Genomic DNA, 20,519 nt, shown 5'->3' with positions numbered 1-20,519 from the left:
AGTTCTCCCCTACCACCCAGCACCATCAGTGTTACCCTGTGAGGACCAGAGGCTGCTGTGATGGAAGGGGACTCACTCCATTTAGTGCAGAGGATGATACAGAGCCCCAGAAACATGATCGTTGAAGGTGACCTCTCAGAGGCTAACCAGCTGGAGAAGGCAATAGCTCAGTTCTTACTAGGCTAAGGTTGCATAAGGCCAGATTAAACAGAAAGGCCACAAACAAGATGACACTTTACCCCAAGCTGATCTATAAATTCAATGTAATCCTTATGAGAATCCCAGGTGGCTTTTTAAAGAAACTGATAGATTGATTCTAAAATTCTTATGGAATCAGAGGACCTAGTATAGCCAGGACAGTTTTTTAAAAGCAAAGTTGGAGGGCCTTACATTGTCAAATTTCAAAATCATTTTTAAAGCTATAGTACTCAAAGCAATGTGGTAATGGCAAAAGGATAAGCATATAAATCAGTGGAACAGAACAGAGGTCCATAAAGAAATTCTCACATTTATGTTCAGCTGATTAGTGTGACAAGAGTGCCCAGATAATTCAACAGGAAGAGTATTTTCCGCACATCATGTGGGACAATTTGATATCCAAATGCAAAAAAAAACAACCAACCTACTACTAATTAGATCCTTACCTCACAACATGCACAAATATTAACTCAAAATGGATCACAGACACCCAAATATAAGACCTAAACTCTAAAAGAAAAACACAGAAGAAAACCATGACTTTGGGTTGGGCAAAGTTTAGATGTGACATCAATGCACAATCTGTGAAAGGAAAAAAGTTGTAAAATTGATTTCACAAAACTAAAAATGCGTGCTTCATAAAACATCATTAAAATGAAAAGATAATCCACAGACTGAGAAAAAAATTTGTAAATCATTTATCTGATAAAGGGCTTATAACATGACATACTAAAAACATTTCCTACAGATCAATAAAGACAATTTTAAAAGTGGGCAAAAGATTTGAATAAAGATTTCACCAAAAAAAAAAAAATCAATGTCTAATATGCAAATGAAAATATGCTCAGTATCAGAAGAAAAGTAAAACCTTACCACTGCTCCACACCTATTAGAATGGATAAATTCAAAATGACAGTATACCAACAGTTGGGAAAGATGTGGAGAAATTGGAACCCTTCTGTGTTACTGGTGAGAATATAAAAAGCATAGTAACATTTGAAAACAGCTTGGTAGTTTCTTAAAAAGTTAAACATACATTTACCCTACAAACCACCAATTTTGCTCTTAGTAACCTCCTCAAAAAGAAATGAAAATATATGTCCATATGAATATGAAATATGCATAGCTGCATTATTCACAATAGATGAAAACTGGAAACAATCCAAATGTCCAACTGGTGAGAAGATAAACAAAATGTAGTATATTCATAAATGGAATACTGTTTGGCAATTAAAAGAACTACTGGTACATGCTACAATACAATATGATTAACTTCAAAAACATGCTAAGTGAAAGAAGCCAGATGCAAGAGAGGACATTATTGGATTATTTCATTTATATAAAATGTCTAGAAATACAGAAAAACAGAACTAGTGGTTGCCTATGGCTGGGACGAGGAACAGGGACTAACTGTAAGTGGACACAATGGAAATTTTACCAGTGACAAAAATGTTCTAGTATCTTATCATTAATTGATCTAGTAATTAATCTAGTAATTATCATTAATTGAAAAAAAAGACAAAACACCAGTAATTATGAAATCTAACCTTCTACCTAATACAGGAATTCTGAGTACCTTGACTTTATTTAAGGCAGGATGTAGGGGACATGAATATGTACAGAGATACATATGTATGCACTTAAAAGAATAAAGTGTAAGGTTAAAAAAAATTGACCTTCAACCTTATTGAAAAGGAGAGACTGAACAAAGTGAAAAGGGAAAGGACTATTCTGGGTTTAATTTGTTTTTAGCTTTTAACTTTCAAACCATGTAAATATTTTACATAATTATATAACAAACAAATTTTAAAGGAAGCCCCCAAAAATGAAAAGCAAGTAACTTTAATTGTGTATCAAGTATACACAATTCAGAAACTTACTTTATAACATAGAAAATTGACTAATGCTAGCATCCTTGTTTTGTTTTCCAGTAATCACATTGGTAGTGTGGACAGTTACTATGAAAGTGTTGATGTCGGGATCCCTGGGTGGCGCAGCGGTTTAGCACCTGCCTTTGGCCCAGGGCACGATCCTGGAGACCCGGGATCGAATCCCACGTCGGGCTCCCGCTGCATGGAGCCTGCTTCTCCCTCTGCCTATGTCTCTGCCTCTCTCTCTCTCTCTCTCTCTCTCTCTCTCTCTCTCTGTGTGTGACTATCATACATAAAAAAAAAAAAAAAAAAAAGAAAGAAAGTGTTGATGTCTATTGTGGGATAGATGTCCTTGAGATTCTGGGGTGGGTGTGTGGGTGTGTGTGTGTGTGTGTGTGTGTGTGTGTTTTTAAGTAGGAACAAAGAAGTTGTAAGATAAAGTTAAGCAAAAAATCCTGTAGTCTTGAATTTCAATTGGATTTATCAGGATGAATTCATGTTTTCATGTTAAATATACATATTTCCTAGCACGACACACTGAAAAAGCCTGGAAGCAAGGGACTAATCCCAGTAGCAATGAACTCAAATAATGGTACTGAAAAACGATTTCCTGTTCAAAGAATCTCAAATAACCGATTCCAGATCTGTGACATAAATTAGGCAAGATGAGTTTTGATTCCCTTGTTATACCAGAAAGCAAGGAAATAACCAAAGATCAGGACTGTGTTAAGGGGACTCAGGAGCAAACCTAAAGAGGCTCCTGCTCGACAAACATGAGAAAATCTGAGCATGTATAAATAAGTGCAATGGAATGAAGTATATCTGAAAAGTTCAAACCAATGGATGATGTAAGGGAGGGAAGGAAAATGAAAAAAGGAAGGAAGGGAGGGAGGGAGGAAAATCCATTTCAGGATGCCAGTGAATCAGCGGATTAGTTTGAAAAGTGGAAAATAAAGAGCAAGCATCAAGTGTTTATTTTGATTTAACTATATCTGAACTACACACCAAGTAACCCAATCACAGATGCAAAGTTTCTTTTTACAGGGATAATGGAGCTAATAAAACAAACAATGTAATTTAAATGTCATCATTTTATAATCCCTAATTATTTGCAAATTGTATAATCTAAGTGATAAGGACTGCCTTCATTCTGTCACTGACCTTTTTTCACCAGTCACTTCAACCAAAACTTCCCCTGAAATATACTGAGCAACTTAAAGAATTTACACATCTTTGTATTCCTCTAGGAGGTTTTAGGAGAGTATGTCTAACACTGAGAACTGAAAAGAGACATGAAAACTCTCATTTACTGATTCATGATTCTGCAACTATTAAGTTCTTAAAGAATTTCCGTCACCTGGCCTCATCTACCTATTGGGACTGCCCCAACCATTCCCCAACACAAACGTTTGAAACTTTAACCTACATCAGAGATGCCTATAGGCAAACTTGTTTTATGCACTCAGCTAACCATCTGAACCCTCAAAGGTTTCCCAGAGGATTCTCTTTACACTTCACAGCAAAGGCAACTCCAGTGACAGGAAGAACAAAGTAAAAACTTTCTTAGAGCTAGTTAAGTGTCAGCCATGTATCTATGTCCCTAAGGAAACTCCTCCCTACAAAATTAAGAAATGTTACATAACATTTTTAGAATTATAAAAATACATCTTATCCTAGAAAATAAAATGGATGGGCAATGTGAGTTAAGGGGAAATGTGTTACTCATTGGCAAACTGTCCCATAAAAACTGGGCAGAAGTTTAAATTTTACCTTAGATCATATTCCATATAGTTTCACATTCAAGTACAAAAAATAAAATTGTTCAAAAAAAAATCCCACACATCTTGGGGCACCTGGGTGGCTGAGTCGGTTGGGCGAACGGCTCTTGATTTCTGTGGGGGTCATGCCTCAAGGTTGTGGGATCAAGCCTGGCAAAGGGTTCCACACTAGGCATGGAACCTACCTGGGATTCTCCTTCTCTCCCTCTGTCATCCCCAACCTCGGACACGCGTGTACTCTTTTTCTCTCAAAAACAAAAAACAAAAAACCCCACATATCTCAGACTTTAAAAATATATAGTTTGAGGGGCGCCTGGGTGGCTCAGTCAGTTGAGCATCTGCCTTCCGTTCAGGCAATGATGTCAGCGTCCTGAGATGGAGCCCCATGTGAGGCTCTCTCTGTTCAGCAAGGAATTTGCTTCTTCCTCTCCCTCTGTGCTCACTAATAAATAAATAAAATATTAAAAATATTAATTATTAATATTAAAAAATAAAAATAGTAAAAATGTAGTTTGTAATAAAAAAAAAAACTTTCTCACTGCATTGCCTTGAATCCTTAACCTGCAATGCATCACAGGAATTACAAAATTACTTCCCATACAAGTTGTCTTGTAACTAAATGAATTTAATACTATGCGCCTTAAACAATATTAATTGATGTTATACTGATCCAAAAAGACTAAAGACTATTCATTCTTACTCCTCACCTAAAAAAGTTACTAACTTCTTGTCTATTCTCCCTCTTATTAACTTTTTCCATCCCTAATCAGCCAATTATAATCTGAGACTAAGCCTTAGTTTTAGATTATCACAATGGCAACTCTGGGAATACATAACTGCTGGTAATTAATTAAGATAATATCAGATTTTTTAATATTAAATTTGTGAAATTTTTTTAAAGATTTTATTTATTATTAATGAGAGAGAGAGAGAGAGGCAGACACAGGCAGAGGGAGAAGCAGGCTCCATGCAGGGAAACTCGATCCCGGGTCTCTCCAGAATCAGGCCCTGGGCTGAAGGCGGCACTAAACCACTGAGCCACCCAGGCTGCCCAAAACTTTTTATTATAATAAAATTTTCTTCAACTGGGGATGTACTACATGTTGTCTAATTGAATCCAAATAAAAAATAAACAAAATAAAATTTTCAAACAGACAAAATCAGAAAAGTTTAATTACCTTCCATATATATCACCCAAGATTCAATAGTTATCAAGATTATGGTATATTTGCTTCATCTACCTCTTATTAAGTATTTCAAACAAGACCCAGATATCATTAATTCACCTCTCTCTCTCTCTATATATATATATACACATCAGTATGTATCATTACAAAGTACATTTTCTCCTGTAACCCACAATTCCATTATCACATCTAAACCAACAATTTAAATAATTTTTAAACCATATCTAACTTTAACTTTTAAAGCATTAGAAAAAGACTTTAATTTGGCTATCAAGAACACATTTTATAAATTATACTTCTCTGAATATAAAAATGCTCTTAAGCCATAAAACTTCCCCATTAGTAAGCAGACTTATATGATCACTCAAATCATTACAGTATTAGCATACCAAAGCTAGCACTTGGATTAGCTGCCACGCATTTTATCCTACCACTGTTAAGAATCACCGACTGCATCAAGATTTACAGAGCGGCCTAATAAATCTAAGAAAGACCCACAGCACCAAAATAAATAAGCAAACTAACTAGGTCTCAACTCAGCTTACTCCTTCTCCAAGGAAAACGCACTTCTCCCTAGCATAAAAGCAAACAAGAATATCATTACTGTCTTAGCAAACTCTAAAATACATAACTGATCCCAATTTTTTATTTTTTTTTTAATTTTTTATTTATTTATGATAGTCACAGAGAGAGAGAGAGAGAGGCAGAGACACAGGCAGAGGGAGAGGCAGGCTCCATGCACCGGGAGCCCGATGTGGGACTCGATCGCGGGTCTCCAGGATCGCGCCCTGGGCCAAAGGCAGGCGCCAAACCGCTGCGCCACGGAGGGATCCCTGATCCCAATTTTTTAAAAAGCAACTGGCAATTCATTCACTTCAAAAAACCATTAGTAAAAAAAAAAAAAAAAAACCATTAGTAAAAGTGGCCATACTATAAATTTTTTTTTGAGATAGTAAATTAGGACTTACTGATGTCTGAAGCAAGATCTTTTTGCTTCTCCATTTTAACTGAGACAGCATTTCACTCTACTAATATTTTCACCAGATTACTGGGGGGAAATTAAGTGTTGAGAGCAGAGAGAGGGGACACAAGTAAAACTGATAATGACTCAAATGTTTAGCAAAATTTGTTAATGACCAAAAAATGATCCTGTTAACACTGGAACTGGCACTAATAATGATCATAAAGTAAAACCTACAATTCCAAATCTTTTTTTTTTCTTTTTTTTTTCTTTTAATTTATTTATGATAGTCACACACAGAGAGAGAGAGAGAGAGAGAGAGAGAGAGAGAGAGGCAAAGAGACAGGCAGAGGGAGAAGCAGGCTCCATGCACTGGGAGCCCGACGTGGGATTCGATCCCGGGTCTCCAGGATCGCGCCCTGGGCCAAAGGCAGGCGATAAACCACTGTGCCACCCAGGGATCCCCTACAGTGCCAAATCTCCAAGAGGTTAAAAAGTAACAAATTAGACATGAACAACAACAAAGGAATGGTAGAATCATTAATCATTTTAGAGTTTATATGGAAAAAAATGATCCCAATGAAAGTAATTTCAGTAAAATGAAAGCAACTTTAAAAATGCAAAATGATTTAAGAAATTAAACTATCTCAATGGCTTAATTTTGGAATTTGACAAAAATGGATCTTATAATTCTAAGAAAAATGGCATATGCACAAAAGGAGCATTTATCAGAACCAAACATTCTGTATTTATCACCATCCCTTCTCTAGAATTCCCACTCCTGGAAATGCTAATATTATAACAACAGGACTAATCAATAACCTCAAATAATGCAAGTAACCTTACATAAATCTTATTTATATCTGAGATGACAGTTGAGGATCAGGAAAAATCAGCCAAGACTCGCATGAACAACATCCCAAAATACCACTAACAGAAAGTAAAAAATGCACACAGGTAGGCCATGGTTAATGATTAAAACCATCATGCTGTTTCTCCAAGAAGCATTCTTATTAAACACTCAAGGAATCCACAAGGAGACACAAATTTTACCAGACTTAGTTATAATACATACACAGATATATGGAAAAATACTTAGAAAGAGGGCGAAACATCAACCTTTATAATAATCTCTCAGAATCCATCAGATGTGAACTATGTGGTATCCTACAAAAGACAGGAAGCAGTTTTCTGCTTTTGCTGATAATGCCAGCAACACAAAACAAAGCAGATATCATAAAAGATACATTCTTATATGCTAATTCATTAAATGTTTCCACAACAAACTAAATTTGCTTCCCAACAAATAGATCCATATCAAAACTAATTAGAAAATAAAAAGCTATCAGAAATTCATTGCTGAAGTTCTAAGGCAAAGGGAGGAAAAGAATAAATGGCAACACTTTAACTTGCTAAAATGGAATTATATTCCATGATGATTTTTAAAAATCATTACGAAAGTAAAGAAACCTAAGAAACTGGTTATCTTAAAATACTCCAAAAAAGTAGAGTTCTTAAGTAACAAGTTTTCTAGGTTCACTTATATTACTAACCGTAAATAAAGCCCTTTCCTCAAGCAATCACTTTTGAATATGGTAACGTACTTTTCATCAGCTATTCCTTTCCAAATGGCCCAGATAACTTCACTGACCACCTTAAGTATGTCTATAGTCATATATACAGAAAGAAATATTGACAAAGAGGGGGAGGGAAGCTTTATTAAAAGTAGTAAGAATTCTGTTACCAGCCAAATCACATTGCTCTAAAGCTCTTGGATCCATGACAGGATGGTAACTTATAGCAATGACAAAACGTTTGACTGAATGATGACAGGTGACACACTTCATCTTGGAAAGCCACTCTCCAATGTTGCAGACAGAAAATCAAATATTTTGTTTAGGAATGCAGTCTTGGATTCTGCAAGGCACAACTTTCCTGAACTATGAGTGCAAGACTTCTGTATAAAGACTCAGTCTAACCATATTTGTTTCAAATATACTTTATAGGTTTCCATTCTCTACAGGATGACCACCCCCCCCAAAAAAAGTGGCCATATTTTAAATAGTCTCAAGAAAAAAAAAATCAATGAAAACAAAGTCTGACCTTGAATGGGGGGTCAACTTTTAATTTACAAAAGGCAATAAAAACAAGACAGCAGAAATTAACAATGAATGATGGGGTGGGGGATAGAGAGAAGGAAGCTAATTAAATGCCAAGATTGTTCAACATGAAAGAAGGTATTCATTCCTCTTTTTGTTCTATCCAAAAGTATATCCTAATGATGAACTTTTTTATGTTTGGCACTATAAAATTAAATTTCTTTTTATCATATTATTACATGATTCTATCTTTCAACCTGGGTATTTCTCAGAAACATGAAAAATGGGCAGATGCTAATCCTTTTAAGTTTAGCAAATCTGCTATAAATCAAAAGAAATTTTAAAGTTCATCAGTTTTGCAAGTCAGGTTCCCCAGCACTCAAACTCTTGAGAGCCTGGTCTCCTGTAAATTTACCTGGGGCACTCAGGACTATCACTAGCAGATAAAGGAAGGAATAGAGGAAGAACAAGTTAGGCTGAGATGCAATCATAACAAAGGCCTCAGATGATCCCACTGGAAGTTGTTAATGAAGCTGTGAACTAGGATGGCGCTTCAGGGATGTCCTATGTTGGGGCAAGGGATCCAGGTCTTTAATGGACTAGTCTTTAGACACAGGCTACTCCCGAAAAGGAGTTGTGAATGGGCTTGGCTTGGCTCCCTTCAAGCCAAGGGCAATTCCCAAGGAGGTCTGATAGCCCCAGCAACACTCCCAGGAATTAAGAGAATGAAGTCCTTAAATCCTGAAGTGGAGATTTGGGTAATGCAGACATGGCATCCACGATAATTAGTTATTTCTGTAACTGTCCAAATCTCATCAATTTTGAGTAAAAAAAAATGTAATAAATAATAATGATGTTCCATTAAGAGTGACTTGGCCCTCCATTTCTTAAAGCTATAAAGTGACTAAACATCTAAGGTTCTTTCCAGCTCTAAAATTTGATGACTCTAAGATTTTACGGCAAGATTTATACAGAGTACATCAAAAGTTTTACAGCTATTGTTGGGGTGATAGGTATTATTAGAGTTCTGTTTTGCATATTGAAAGTTTCTTGTTACTAAATAAAATCCAACAAAGCCTTGCATGTTTCCACTTCCCCTCGTATTTTCATGTTTTCAAATTACCAGAGGCTTTACATATTTAAATATTCTCTCTTTCCCCACCTCCCATCCCCCCCAACACACACACAATTTATATACCCTTTTCTTCTTTCCTCCAAGATAAACCTTCCCTCCTCTACTGCCTCTGGCTACAACCCTCCCTTCTTCAGTTACCCACCTAACTACATTCATACCCTCTCATTTCTACCTTCAATGCTTCCTTCGCTACAGCAATTTCCTCCCAGTTATTCATATACTAAAGTATTTCCCTAGATTCAGTCTTCTAACAGAAGGTAAAAATTGCTAATCCCAAACCAATGGGCATTCTAGTTGATCATTCTTCCTTAAAAAGTTCCTCCCTTGTGCCCTAACACAGTCTCCTACACCTCTTTTATATCCTCTTTTTCTGTCCTCTCCTTAATTTCAGTATTCCCCAATGTTTCTGTATTAAGGTCTATCCTTCTTCTTACTCCATCCTAGTATTCCATAGTAATCTTAGTTCACAAACCCCTTCAAGAATCTGATTATACACATATGCAAAGACACAAGCTGTTGCATAGAATCCCATGGGGATCACGAACCTTTTTGAAAAAGACATGACACCCCAAGTTAAAAATTGCTCCACACATTCCTTCCAGTGTGATCTGTGCATAAAGCTGGTTCAATTACCATTTATAAACTGGTGACTTCTGAATCTTTACCTCCAGCTCAAAACTTCTCTGCTGAGCCCAGACCCACATATCTAACTGCCTATTAGGAATCTCATGCCTCCCACCCCACAGACAACTCAAACTTAACATGAGCAAATATTAACATACTTTCCCTAAACCCCTACCTAAAAACCTGGTCCTCCTCCTGTCTCCCTTATTCTCTTGAACGCTGACAACATTATTCACCCAGAAATCAAACCAGATAAGCTTGATACAATCTAGGCTCTTCACCAGTATTCCAAATCCAGTCTCCAGGGTCTCACTGCATATAGCCTCTAAGTCTTCCAAGTATACCCTTCAAGTTTTATTTCTATGACTACTGCCTTACTTGACTCATCATTTCTCACCCTGAATACTGCAACTTATCTTCCTACCTCGACTTCACCTGCTTCAATCAGTCCACCGTCCACACTATCACCAAGTAATCTTTCTAAAACACAACTCTGATGATGTCTTTCTTCTTTTCAAAACCCATCATAACGCCATAAAAACTGCCCCCCCCCAAAAAAAAAAAACACATCTTCAAGCAGCCTTTAAATCCAAAGTCTTTGGAATGACACATAAGGCCTTTCAGAATCTGCCCCTAATCCAAAATTCATACCATTAAGCTTTCTCCATACTACATTCCATTCCATAAAACTCCACCTACCACTGGCCATTCCAAAACATGCAACACTTACTCATTTCTCTGTGATTGGTCTTCCTTAGAATGTCCTTCTCCCTTCCTTGAAGAATATTCTTTAATTCTTCCTTGAAGAACACTGAGAATCAACTCAAATAGGACCTCCCAGAGGAAGCCTTCCTTAATTCCTACGCTGCAGTTAGTTCAAAAAGCACTTAGCACATTCTCCTGTTATAGCACTTACCATATTATACTGTCACCATTCACTGAGTCTCACTTACTCAAGGCCAGAAACTTGTTTATCTATTCTTAAAGGGTGTCGGCAAGTAAGCAAGTATCTAATAAATGTACAATGAATGAATCATAAAAAGCACATTAAAGTTCGGAGTGACCTTAGAAATCAACTTGTTCCATTTTAACCAAGACTGACTTTCCTAAGATTACATAGCTTGTTAATGGCAATAAGGAATAGAAGCAGAATCTACGGGATTCCCAACCTAGAGTTCCTTCTACTTATCCAGCACCATCCCTAATCTGCTATTAAATCCACAGCATCCACAGAGACCATTTTATTTTAGGATTTTTATTTATTTATTCATGAGAGACAGAGAGAGAAAGAGGTAGAGACATAGGCCTAGTCATGATGCAGGACTCAATCCCAGGACCCTAGGATCATGCCCTGAGCCAGAGACAGATGCTCAATCACTGAGCCGCCCAACGCCCCACATTCGCCCAACGCCCCACATTGACAATTTTAATTTCCTTCTTTATCAAAAGAATTTTAATTTTAATTTCCTTTATCAAAAAGAATGATCACTGAAGTTGGGCCACAGCAGAATCAATAATTAGCCATAAAATGTTCAACCTTTTGAGAGAAAGAAGAAACATGAATGGGTACTGGCAATAATGAACAGTGAGAGAAGGGAGCCGGGAAAAGTCAAAGGAAAGGATGGATGCTCAACAATAGTTTGGTGAGGGTCAGGAAATCCTTACCGCACAGAAACTGGACCTGCAAGAGCCCCCCTTGGATTCTCTATACACCAACTTCAATTTCTAATGTTAATCTTAAATGTTCCTAGTGAACACCAAATATGCTATACAAAGCACTGTAGTATCTTCTCTGTAAAGAGATTCCAACAGAAAAGCTCAGCCTACATACCAGTCTAAGAATGTACAGCATTAGAAACTTTAAGTGAAGATTCTCTCTATATATTAAATGTGTGAATACATATAACGTAGATGTACAAAATAAGTAAAACGTATGTATTAAATTCCTATGAGGAGGATGAGATAATTCAGCCCAGATTCAGTCTCCAAAAGCAGTATCAAGGCACACATAGAGTGGGAGAACATAATACTACTGGTGTCAAAAGTCTGACATAGGGCCTCAACAATAATCCTTCTGTATTCAACCCACTGATCTAAATATCTTAAATATCTCCATTCTCCACCTTTTCCAAATGAAAAGTTAATTTTTTAGGCTACCTTCACTTAAAACATTTCTCTTTCCTCAATCATTTAAGCATATAATTTCTAAGGCCCAGCTATATGCCAAGCACTGTGCTAGGGCCTGCCACTCCCATTTAAAAAATGATTCTCAGACCTTTTTTACATCTTTGAAATACAGCACCAAAATTATACCCCGAAATTTAAGATGTAAAATGTTTTCAAACAATAGCGAGTAAGACATCTCCTAGGTATACATACAACAAAATAATCTCTGAATTCAGTTAACAAAAATGACACCACCACAAAAAGATCATATTTATTAACTTAGCAAATGAGCACAAGTGAATTAACTGTTTGGGATAACTACAACTGTTCTTCATAAAGCCTGTTTGTAGTCTTGCAAAAAAAAACCTGTGCCAAATTTAGTTTTTGCAGACATATGTTGAAGTCTAAACCTCTTAAAAATCTTTCCATTAGGTAAAATTCATAAGCATGAGTGCTACTATAAAGAATAATGAGCTCAAGTCAAAGAGAAATGATTTTGAGATCAGAGAACAAATCTCCTAAGAAGACAGGACCATTTTCCTCTTAGTAGGGATTCCTAATCCAGGTCTTTAAATTTTTGATTGAACATTGCTTAAATATGTTCCCTTAAGCTTCCACACATTTATTTTAGTAGTAAACCAAAAAGCAAATACATGCCTCAAAATATCAAGAGGTTCAAATGACAAACTAAGGTTTCAAAGAAATGATTAGTTCTCTCAGTATTTAAATACCATGCCTAGACCATCATTAGCTCCCTAGTATGACAGAAAAATAGGCATTTTAATTAAAAATAAGGAAAGAAATAATATGACAGATATGCCCTAAGTCACTAAAAATGATGATACAGGGTGGAGTATCTTGGCCACTTGACCAAATAATCATTATAAAATTCATTATATCAATTACATCATTTTAAGTAACTAAATACTACCACAATGATACCAGTGACAGCTAAACACGCATGCCAGGGAAATGGTGGAGTGAAAAAACACAAAATCTATGTTTCCAGTTTGGGTAAAGGAATACAACTAGTTTGCTGTGAAATGAAAATTAACAGTTAAACACTGCAATTTTCAAAGTATGAATGTTACCCAAGCCAAGCTGTTTACCAAACATCTGAGTGGTTAAACTTCAGTTTCTTTAACTTTTATGTCTTTGGTTAACCTAAAACTATGAAAAATACTTCCCGATGCTCTTGGTGATGTCATAGTTTATACAAGGTAAAGCTTCACCAGTCAACAACTATTACAAACTAAAAAAACCAAACACACCATAGATTATTACATGGATGATGTATAACCACTCAGAACCACAACACAGTCATAAACTCAAGTCATACCTCATTTCATATTCTAGTAAGAATTAAAAGAGAAGATCAGACGTCATTTATCTTAATAATTACTTAGGGGAGACTTTTATAGTGTCTTGTGGTTACAGAGCACTTTTGTAATATTCCATTATTTCCATATGTTAGCAAAGCAATACTGGACTCTTATTAAATTATTACCAATAAGATAATACAAGCTGGTCAGTTAGTCACAATTAAGTTGAACCAAACATTAATCTAATTAATCAATATAAATTCAGTTCCAAATTTCCCAAGCTAGTGTTCCATTGAACCAGAAGGCATAAACAGGTTTGTCTTCATATTCTCTTGGAGAGTCATCCCAAAATACATTAATGTCTTAAAACTGAATATTGTCAAGAAATTTAAGGCATTGCTTACATTTATCAGCACACATTCTTTCCTTAAAGTGCACCTATTAACCTGACACGAGGAGAATTCCAAGACAGCCCTACTGTCATCCCAGGGTTGATATTAAATTACGCATGTGGCATACTCCAGAATTTCTGGAGAAACCGCCTAGGAATGTACATTTTTAAAAAATCTTCTCAAGTAATTCTGATGCACAAACAGAATTAGGAGCTTTCACCTTTTTTGCCTTGATGCCATCTTTCACAGTAACAAAAACTCCTGGTTATTTTTTTCTAATCATTTAAGTGGGAAATGTTACAAAATAATTTTAAGAAAAATTTAATCAGCATTTTATTAAAGACTTTACTATAAAATTCATTTTAATAAAACCTACTATTTCTGACTTCTAACTAACAAGAACTAAATCTTATCTTATTTAAATTATGTTTAAAAATGCATTTTGGGGGACACCTGGGTAGCTCAGCAGTTGAGTGTCTGCCTTTGGCTCAGGGCATGATCCTGGGATCCGGGACTTCAGATTGGTACTTGCTAAACACTTCAAATGACACATTGCAAGAGTAAGTAATCTTTGTTCTCTAAAAATAAAAGGCCATAATTCACATTACTACATTTTCTCTTTTTAACATTGCTTTTTGAAGAATTACCAACACCTTGTGTTTTTTGGGGTTTTTTTTTTTTTAACTTTTATTTATTTATGATAGTCACACACAGAGAGAGAGAGAGAGAGAGAGAGAGAGAGAGAGAGAGGCGAGACATAGGCAGAGGGAGAAGCAGGCTCCATGCACCGGGAGCCCGACGTGGGATTCGATCCCGGGTCTCCAGGATCGTGCCCTGGGCCAAAGGCAGGTGCTAAACCGCTGCGCCACCCAGGGATCCCAACACCTTGTTTATATTATATGCAGGATATGAGAACACAGACAATTCAGAATTAACAGAAATCATGAACCAAATATTTAGAATCATTAATATCTTTATGCTCCTCCTTACCTAGGATTTCAAAACCAACTTAATTTTCTTAATGTTTCTCAGCCCTAACTAATGGCCCGCCAAATGGACATAGGAAGAATTAAAAGAACTGAGAAAAATATGACTAAGAGTTAACAGAATAATAGGCCTAAGAAATAAGACAATTTAAAATCCTCACAGCAGATAATTCCACAGAATCATTAACTCGTTACGGTACCACTGTTTGGTCTAATATTCATCTGACATCTCCTCAAACTGCCTTGTTTTAAAGGAAAAAAAAAAGTTAAAATACTTTTTCTTTTGAGCACTTGGGTAGCTCAATTACTGAGCGTCCGCCTTTGGCTCAGAGTGTGATCCCGGGGTCCTAGGATGGAGTCCCTCATAGGGTTCCCCACAGGGAGCCACTTCTCCCTCTGCTTATGTCTCTGCCTTTCTCTGTGTCTCTCATGAATAAATAAAACCTTAAAAAAAAAAAAAAAAACACTTTTTCTCTCTTAAGTATCACCTTTTAATATATGAACATTGTGGAACATGTTGAACTCAATTCACTAACAGAGCTGAGGAAACTTCTATAAAAATATAGTGAGCTCCAGTGATTTGTTCACAACCCCATTCATCTCAAGGTTTTAAAATCAAAACTTGAGATGAAAACACTGAAGGCACCTTTCAAAGTTACCACAGCTTTCTAAACAAATCTATATTCTTTTATTATTATAGCACTGTTCAGTAGAACTTTAATGCAATCATGGGAAACGTTTTAGATCTGCAAAATCCGATAAGGTAACCATCACCCAGTGTAGCTACTGAGCAGGTTAGTAGTAAAGAACTGCATCAACTATATTTAAAATTTACATGTCACAGTAGTTAGTGGCTGCTCTATGTGACAACATAGAGTTAGAATATAACCTCTTTCCAGACAAAATGAAATAAATAGATTTGACTCTTCTACCTGAAATAACTAGAAAACCAGACAGAACAATGGTTTTCAGATACTGGGCAACAGACAGCATAGAACAGTTATCAGTGAGAGAGGGAACAAACAAGCTCAGCAGCCCCAGCTTACTGCCTGGAAAATTTTCAGGCCACAAAGCAAGGATGAAAAACCCACACAAAGACTAGGGATCTCCTTGAGTTGAGAAGACAGAGCTGGGAGGCCAAGACAGCTTGACTTCTCCAGAAAGTACTAGAGATGAGACCGCTGCACCAGGAAAGAGCACTAGAGATATATAGGTTTCTCTGTCTCTCTCTCCAGTTAACATACAGTATAATACTAGTTTCAGGTATACAATATAGTGAGTGATTCAACACTTCCATATATCACAAGTGCCCTCCTTAATCCCCATCACCTATTTAACCATGCTCCCACCAACCTCCATTCTGGTAACCCTCAATTCTCTATAGTTGAGAGTCATACAAGGTCTCTCACAGAGTAATAATTAGCACATGTGTAAGAGGAAACTACCTCAGGCTGGAGAAAGAACCCCCAGAAAGAAGCAGAGAGAACAATCAATCCCTATAACTCAGAAGCAGCACTTATTCCCACCAGAGTAAGAAAACTCGGAACTCACAAAGGATGAATCAGAGTAATCAGAAAGTTCCTGCCCTAGTAGTATCAAAAAATTAGTCCCTAAAGGCAGCACTAATCCCACCTAACAAAAACTTAAAAACAAGCCTCAAAAGGATCAAACTCTATCCAAGTAATTTAACCTCATCCCAAGAACAAATACAGTTCAAAAATATCCATCAACAAGGTAAAATATTAATAAGGTGAAACTTATGCTATCTGGCTTTGAATCAAAATTTACTAGGCATGCAAAAAAGCAGGAAAATATGACCCATAATGAGCAGAAAAATCAATGAACAGCAAACCTGGAAGTGACAGAAGACAGAATTAGTAAAGCAGAACATTAAAAGCTAAACTTATTTTAACTGGCACCTAATAAGACAGCTTCAAAACACATGAAGCAGAAACTGATAAAACTCCAAAGACAAACTGACAAATCCATATAGAGATTTCAACACTTCTCAAAACTTGACAAAATAGAAAACCAGTAAGAATAGAGAAGATTTGGGTAACACATCAACCAACTTGTGAAAATGTTTTAATTGACCAGAAATACTGTGAACCAATGAATGTTGTGACTGAATAGATAAAAGCAATCTTGATTCTGTCTAGGTAAGGTTTTACAAAACAATTAAAGATCCCAACAACGTTCGAATGCTATGGCTCAAGACAGTATCTAGGGCACAAGAAACCTCACAAAATTCTCCATTTCTAAGGATTACAGATCCAAATGCCTACAGAGACAAGCATGCAAAGTTAAAAAAAAAAGTAAATGTGACAAAGGTTATGTGGGACCAAGGGTAATCTGGAAAGGACATACCTCCACCCCCAAGACAAACCTCCTATCAGCTACAGCCAGCGATGCCATGCCACAGGGAACATAGATCCACTGTTGCCAGGTCTTACAATTTTCCAGGCGGCACCTAAAATTTGGGTTTTTATGTGAACTCCGTATTTTAAAACACTGACCACCAACACATTAAATTTTTAACCAAGCAAAAAAAAAAGTGTCTGGAAGCCAAATTCACAACCAAGTATCTGCTCTGGTCCAACAACTTCATCTTACAAATGAAACAAAGAAACAAAATAATTTGTCCACATGGTGAAAGTAGATAACCACATCCAAAATGTTGTGGGCATGGGCACAAAAGTCCACATTTTTAGAAGAAACTGATACCAAGATGTTTCCAGCACAGGTAACTTAGTGATGCTTATATTATCAGGAAAGACATGAAAACTGCTTTCCAACAGTTGACGGTTAAAACTTTATCAAAGGCTTCCTGAATTGTTCCAGAAAACCACCACAAAAAACAAAAAAAAAAAAATTTCAGTGGGAGGCAATTACAGAGACTTGGGCAAAATGGAACAAAGAACCTTCTATAAAGAAAACTTTTTAAAAAGCTGTCAATGATATGGTTATTTTGTAGAGTAGAATTTAACTTATTAGCTTCTCTATCCTAGAAATTTTCCAGAAAATGCTTGGATGAACTTTCAAGACTATTACAAAAAAGATTATTTGATGTGAAGAAATGGCTGTATGATATGCAATCCTTTCTCCATAAAGCTCTAGAAATTCTCATCATGAAGAATAACCTAGTAACATCTTCCTTGTAAGACCTATGTAAAAACTGACCTGGCAAGCTCAATGATGCCATAAAGGGATACCTGAGACAACCCCAGCTTCTGATGGATAGAACTTCCTATGTCATATCCTGAATATGTTCAGTCACAGGCCAGCCAACCAACCAATTAATTGTAGAGGGTATTCAGAAAGCCAAGGGTGCTTGAATTAGAATGCTCCTTTCTAATCCTAGATTCCTGTATTACATCTGACCAGAATCCCAAATTTCAGAACATCAGGTCGGTATTTAAACTTCAAAAGGAATAACATTTAGCATGACTGACAGAAGTTCAAAAAAGTTCTTAGGTTATACACTGGACCACCCATCCCCACTTTAGGTATGCCTCTGCTACATCAAGAATTTCAAAACTACTCAACTTTGCCTGAAAATGTATTTCCAAATTTGAGACCAGAGAGCATTTCATGCACATTTTCTACAGGTTGTAACAAAAAAGAAAATGGACAGACAACTATAGTCAGCAAACAAAATACACTAGCTAGAAAACTAGATTAAAACAACTTGAGAAAACCAAATGTTTTAACTCTACAAAGATTAAAAGTTTCTGGAAGAGAAAAGCAATAAATGAAAATAATTCTGCTAAAATATTATGAACTGAGTCAGAGCAAGAAAAGGGTAAGAAAAATGACCAGATATATGGCAATAAAGGTGAAAATTTATCTAAATAAATTTCCTGGGACACCTGGGTGGCTTAACAGTTGAGCGTCTGCTGTCAGCTTAGGGCGTGATTTTGGAGTCCCAGGATGGAGTACTGCATCGGGCTCCCTACCTGGAGCCTGCTTCTCTCTCTGCCTATGTCTCTGCCTCTCTTTCTGGGTCTCTCATTAGTAAATAAATAAAATCTTTTTAAAAAAATTTTTAATTCAACAACAAAAAAAATCTGTAAAAGAGAAAGTCATAGTAACAGAAACTAAATGGTAAAAAGTCAAAGGTCACTGTTGGACCCAGGGAAAAATACGAGAAATTAGAATAAGATTTTGAAATACCACTTTTTAAAATACAGAAAGCACATCAAAACTCACAAAAACTCAAATTAATCATATATAAAAGTAGCCAAGTAGACTCTGAGAGAAGCCAATATAAGAAGATAGTAGCCAATTACTGAAGGTATGCTATGCATGCACAAAAAAAACAAGAACTACTACTAAGAAAGGACTGGATGTTATACAGTTAATCTGAGAATGAAAACCACAACCCCAAGGTTCAAAACACATGTTATGTTTTACTATATCAAATAGTATATAAAATTATTTTAAAATCAGAGTTTCCAGGGAAGAGCATAAAATAAAAACATTATAAATAGGGTATATGTTTATCATTTCCTAATTTCCAGTATTTCTTCATAACCCCAGGGACCATCACATTATTCAACATTGTCTCATTCTTCTCAGGCCCACACCTGATCCACCTCTAATTCCAATCTTACCTGCAACCTCTCTAAAGCACTTGACCGCTCTCAAAATCCAATACCAAATTGCTAAATCTCTGAAGAATATTTTAACTGAACTGTCCTCAAATTACTTCAAACCAGCCTATCTAAATACTTCATGTCCTTCCAAACTCAAAACCCTTACTGACTTCACTTCTGATTGTAACTAAGTTACTTCTGACTCCTTCAATATTTTCCAAGCATCTTCATTAAACTCCCAGGTTTTGTCAGTTCTTCAATAAAATTCAGTACAGAAAGCAGCAGCACCAATTCCAAGATGGCGGCCAGCAGAAGGCTGAAGGAGCTTGAAGAAATCCGCAAATATGGAAGGAAAAACTTCTGTAACATCCAGGTTGATGAAGCTAATTTATTGACTTGGCAAGGGCTTATTGTTCCTGACAACCCTCCATGTGATAAAGGGGCCTTCAGAATCGAAATCAACTTTCCAGCAGAGTACCCATTCAAACCACCGAAGATCGCATTTAAAACAAAGATCACCCGAACATCGATGAAAAGGGACAGGTCTGTCTGCCAGTAATTAGTGCTGAAAACTGGAAGCCAGCAACCAAAACCAACCAAGTAATCCAGTCCCTCATAGCACTGGTGAACAACCCCCAGCCCGAGCACCCACTTCAGTCTGACCTACCTGAAGAATACTCTTAAGAACCGTAAAAAATTCTCTAAGAACGCTGAAGAATTTACAAAGAAATACGGGGAGAAGCGACCTGTGGACTAAACTCTGCCACCACCAGCGAGCGTGAGCAGAGACCCCAAGCAGCGCATTCAGACCCCCCCCCCCCCCCACAATGCAGGACTCTGTGGAAAACTGATACATGCTGCCGCCTGGCGTTTGCTTGTGGCAGTTACTAACTTTGTATAGTTTTCTTAATCAAAAGTGGTCTGGGTAGTAACCTGTAAAGAAAGATTAAAAATTTAAGATGTTCTAAAAAAATAAAAAATAAATAAAATTTAGTACATTTTATCAGGTATATGTGAAAGCAATGTGCTGAATGTGTTTGTAAATTTAAGAGTGGTACGTCAGGCTCCTGGTGCATGGAGCCTGCTTCTCCCTCTGCCTGTGTCTCTGCCTCTCTCTCTCTCTCTCTGTGTGACTATCATAAATAAATAAATAAGTAAATAAATAAATAAATAATTTTAAAAAAAATTTAAGAGTGGGAAATGCC

The 20,519-nt window shown here is 36.5% G+C and overlaps 1 protein-coding gene and 1 pseudogene across 4 annotated transcripts in view; one reads left to right on the top strand and one right to left on the bottom strand.

Moving 5' to 3' along the window:
* MSL2 (MSL complex subunit 2) overlaps window positions 1-20,519 on the bottom strand; it is a 35,117-nt gene that overhangs the window by 5,102 nt on the left and 9,496 nt on the right. The gene's annotated exons all lie outside the window — the stretch shown is intronic.
* LOC144294326 (ubiquitin-conjugating enzyme E2 L3 pseudogene) lies at window positions 17,891-20,233 on the top strand (annotated as a pseudogene).

This window comes from Canis aureus, chromosome 22 (assembly GCF_053574225.1).
Source record: "Canis aureus isolate CA01 chromosome 22, VMU_Caureus_v.1.0, whole genome shotgun sequence".
NCBI classification, from domain to species: domain Eukaryota; kingdom Metazoa; phylum Chordata; class Mammalia; order Carnivora; family Canidae; genus Canis; species Canis aureus.
This window is presented reverse-complemented; position numbering and strand designations above follow the sequence as displayed.